This window comes from Quercus suber, unplaced genomic scaffold (genome assembly GCF_002906115.3).
Source record: "Quercus suber isolate HL8 unplaced genomic scaffold, Cork oak 2.0 scaffold_214, whole genome shotgun sequence".
NCBI classification, from domain to species: domain Eukaryota; kingdom Viridiplantae; phylum Streptophyta; class Magnoliopsida; order Fagales; family Fagaceae; genus Quercus; species Quercus suber.
In genome coordinates this window covers 368,031-373,179 of record NW_027069672.1, presented here as the reverse complement: position 1 = coordinate 373,179, position 5,149 = coordinate 368,031, and positions in this window count along the sequence as shown.

The window sequence follows — 5,149 nt, the reverse complement described above, 5'->3', positions numbered from 1 at the left end:
ATTAACCATTCTCAATGTAAAATACAACAATAGTGTTTATATATGTAGATTATGCTGTATGATAGTGCAGATTGATGTGTCTCCTTAGTCCTTTCCCCCTTTTCTCTTTCAAAGTAGAAATGCTAACCAACTTTTTGCAAGCTTGGTAACTGAATATAGCTCACAAAAGAACTTGTTCTAAATTACTCGCTTATACACACATGCAAACCGTTATTTGACCTATATTTGGGAACCATTTATGTAGGTCTTTTGCTAAATTGGTTTTTATGATGGTGGGGTACAGTATACTTATAAAAAAAAAATGAAAATAATGAGAAAAAAGAACCAAGCAAAAATGAAGTTTTAAAAAGTTGTATAGAAAAGTTACAAACTGAAGCTTAAAACTGATGTCAAACTCATGTACACAAAGCAAGCAATGTTTGCAATCCAAATGAGCATGATGGGGGTGTCAAAGCAATTTCCCAATGTTAGGCCCTTGATCTGATTGATCGAAGCACCTTCAACTGTGCATGCAGGTTTATAAAAAAGGGACATTTTATAAAAAAATAAAAAAAATGGACATTTTATAAAACATGAAAAAAAAGGACATTTTATAAAAACACTTGAGAACCAAGTAAAATATTTGCGTGTGAGTTTTTCTTATTTCCTTAAGGCAGATTGGTACCCGAGTATGTGAAACTCGGGTACCAATCTGCCGTACATATTTTTTAAAAAACATTAAGCCAAAAAACACTGAGCGAGCTGCAAACTTTGGGCAGTTTTAACAAGGTACTCGAGTCCTTGAAACTCGAGTACCTTCTCCCACAGTTATTAGTTATTACCCACCTACTCACTGACCAAATTTTTTTTTAAATTCCTTGGGCCAAAACTTTATGCTAGGCAAATTGGTACCCGAGCTTCCGAAACTCGGGTACCAATCTGCCTTACAAACTTTTAAACCAAAATCTCCACGCCAATAAAACCAATCGCCCAATCGAAATAAGGCAGATTGGTACTCGAGTTTCGGAAACTCGAGTACCAATCTGCCTGGCCAAATTTTTTTTAAAATTCGTTGGGCCAAACAACCTCATGCCAAAGGTAATCAGGCAGATCGGTACCCGAGCTTCCAAAACTCGGGTACCAATCTGCCTTCCAAACTTTTAAACCAAAATCCCCACCCCAATAAACCCAATCACCTAATCGAAATATGGCAGATTGGTACTCGAGTTTCAAAAACTCGGGTACCAATCTGCCTAGCCAATTTTTTTTTAAAATTCGTTGGGCCAAACAACCTTATGCTAAAGGTAATCAGGCAGATTATTACCCGAGCTTCCGAAACTCGGGTACCAATCTGCCTTACAAGCTTTGAAACCAATCCCCACGCCAATAAAACCAATCGCCCAATCCAAATAAGGCAGATTGGTACTCGCGTTTTCGTAACTCGAGTACCAATCTGCCTGGCCAAATTTTTTTTAAAATTCCTTGTACCAAAAAACTTTGTGCCAAAGGTAATCAGGCAGATTGGTACTCGAGTTTCTGAAACTCGGGTACCAATCTGCCTTCACAACTCAGGTACCCAGCTGGCTTGAAAATTTTCCTGAGCAAAAAAAACCTGAGCCAAAAAATTCCTTGTAGGCCAATTTCTGGATAATGCACAAGATCTCACATTTGGTTAAAACGAAATCATACGACAAAACATGTCACATAGGAACTCTCTTTTTTGCTCAGGCATAGGAAACTCCATGTAATTCCTTATTTAAATACTTCAAAAGCCGTGTTCTTACAATTTCCACAGTTGCAAAAAATACATTACATTGCATTTTATATTGTGTTTATGTACAAGACGCACATGGCACATACACATGAAAAATATTAAGAGGAAGACTCAGGACCCTAAAAAAAAGACCACAAATTAAGATCACTGAGATGTTACGGCAAACCCAAAATAAGTTGGTGTTGTTTGGTAGAGTATATCCTCCTCCCCCCCACCACCCCCCCCCCCCGCTAATTTTGTGTTACGGAAATTTGAATTTCCTTGAAGCAAAAAGTACAAATATATCTACCCTTCTACTTATTACATGTGAAAGGCCTGTGTAAGTTAATTAAATGGAATTTGAAGCATACCATATCGCCAATTTCAAGTGACTGGCATTCCAAAAACACTTTATACTTTCAAAATTTCATAGTCCTTATGCAAATTGTTTCAGTCTGCAGCTCATGTTATAACATATCATAGTTGTTTTATTAACTAATGCATTTGGCATACTATTAGGTTGATCCAACCACTGGTGAGACAGAGGATGATGGTGTTGAAGATGAATACCAGCTAGAGGACCTGGAGGTTGTAGCAGCTGATTACATGTTGAAAGTGGGGGTCTCCCAATTTCAGAAATGCATGGGGAAAGCATGGTAATGACTGCCATGCATTATACTATTACTGGCAGGGAGATTTTTCTCTTTTTTTTTCTTTTTTTTTCTTTTTTTTTTTTATGGGGGAGAACTTGAAATTTTTCATTAAACNAGGCTCCATATTGCTTCTTAACTTCCTTTTTTTAGTATGGTGTGAGAAGAGTTGTTTTCCGGAAAATTTTAATAGAAAGCAGTCTCTAAAAGTAATTTTTAATAGGGTTTTCCGTTGACCAAAGATAGTTTTCTTTGAATTAATTTTTCGGATGTTACTAAACACAAGAAAACACAGAAAACTATCTTCACATAAAATTTTCCATCCAAACAATGAAGTGTAGAGTTCTTAAAATACCACAGATGCACACACCACACACACACACACACACAACACACACACATATATATATATATCTCCTCATCTGTTGGTGAAGAGGAGGGAGCATTTAGAAGTAAACTCCTATTGTTCTTAGTACTATGCTAGATTCCTAACCAGCTAAATTAGGTCCCTGACTTGGTTTTTGCTAGCTAGATCCCGCATTAAAGGTTTGCACATATACAGAAGGGAAGATTAGCTTATTGCTCTTTGGGTTTTTCCCTAGTTAGATCTCCACTGATTGTTTGTGTAGAGAGAAAGAAGGATAATCTCAAAGAGTAGAAATCTGCTCCATTTTAGTGAGGAAAGTAAAATCGACAACTTAAAGAGCTTAGAATACATAGCTAGAGCAAATAATTTCTATAAATTAGGAAAAGGAAGTGCCTTTTTCTTTTGTCTAAAAATAATAATTATGGAGAAAATTCTTCTCTTGAATCAGGATTAGAATTATATTTAGTTCCTTATTTTCTTTATTGTAAAATGTTTTGTGTGCGGTTTTTTAATTATTAGAGCATTGGTTATAACAACTAAGAGTTAATTGGCCTTTAATTATCTAAAGAAAGAAAATTTAATTGGCCTGACTAAAGTTGTTCTAAGTTATATATGAATCAAAAGAAGATTTTGATAATATGCTTCTATTATTTTCTTCACTTTTCTTGTAAGGTTATACATGTCGTATAAATACATCTCCTAGTAGGGGAACTATTTCTATAATTTGAAGGATAAGATGCTGAGTTACATTCATGCTATTTCAATACTAGTGCATTTATGTAATATTTTTTTTATTAGAAAGAAGTAGTCACTACTGTCTTATTTCTTGTATAATTTTTTTTTTCAAATTTTGCGCCTGAGATTATTTTGTAATTTTTTTTTTTTTTTTTTTTTTTTTTTTCTTGATTGGAAGAATGGAGATTGAGATGATGTCCAGTCTTCTTTTTCTTTTGCTTGGTTTTATTAGTGTTGCTAACTCTTTGCTTGATTTCAGTTCTCCCTATTGAAAAGCCCATCTCCTTAGAAGGCGGAAATCTATATTGTTGAACATTCTCATTTTTTTCACTTCACTATTAATGAAAAAAAAAAAAAAAAAAAAAAACTCTATCTCATTTTGAAGTCTCTACAAAACATAGGAAAATGAAATAGTTTTCCAAAAAAATACTTTTTGGAAAATGAGTCATTTAAAAAAAATAATTAATGTAGAAACAAACAGAGCGTAAGAGAAAAAAAAAAAGGTTAAATAGGCCATGACAATAATAGGGGGTCAAATGCTGACTACTGTTGTGATTGGCTGGTTGATGTTATTATCTAGGACTCACTAGTAGTAGTATCTGATTATCATATTATATTGTAAATTGTACAAATTCCAAAGTTCCCAACTAAGACAACCTTTTATATGTCCTTTTTCCATACTTAAAGAAGTCCTAGTACGTTTCAAAAAGATATTTTAAAAAAAGAGAGAGCTATTTAGTATCATCACAATGTGCTAAATTATGGTTTTTGTCCTAGATCAATACACAAAGATGAACCAATTCGTTGTCATAGATGCACTTGTGTCTTGTTAAATTAGCTTTCAATATGTATGTGGTCATGGACTAACAGTAAATTCCTTTGTGCAGGAACTGTGAGTTTGTATACTTTCTTGATAGGAGAGAAAATCATATATGGTTGTGACTAAAGTGCGACTCAAAGTTGAAGACTTAAGAGCAATTGGACACCATGTTACTTTATAGAAAACCTAGAGAAGTTTTTGATATGTTCTAGTACATTTATAATTTAATGGTGGTTTTCTTCTTGTTTGTTATTAAATTTCATTTATACTATTTTTTTGTGCCTTTTAACTTTTTCATTTTATTCTTCATAATTTCATATATATCATGAACCTCTATAAATACTGTTAACATTAAACCTAGTCTTTTGCATTCAATACAAAAAAAGTTCAAATAATTCTAATAAGATTTCATATAAAACATCATAAAGAGAAAGTCATCTTCATCATAAGCATAATAATTTGAAGTTTTGTACTAGTGCAATCAAAGCATTTAGGAGGAACTAAAGCGTTCAATTGTGATTCTTTAGGCAATTCCTTTGAGTCGTAGCAATGTTTAAGAACAAGTCAGAAGTTAGAACTTCTACGATCAACATTAAAAAAATGGAAAAATTTTACATTTAAAAGGATGCCACGGTTCAAACTTAGCGTACCTAGTCCGCGAGACCACCACTCGTCGGTACCTCGTTCCGCTTAAGGCATGTTCTTCGGTTATGGCCTTCTTGGTCACACAACCCGCATTGCACCTTCCTCCCCCCCTCCTTCCATGGTGTGGTTCTCGGCCATCTCCCACCCTCATCCATCTCATTCCTAATTCATGTTGAGACAGGGTGACCTTTCTCTCAGAT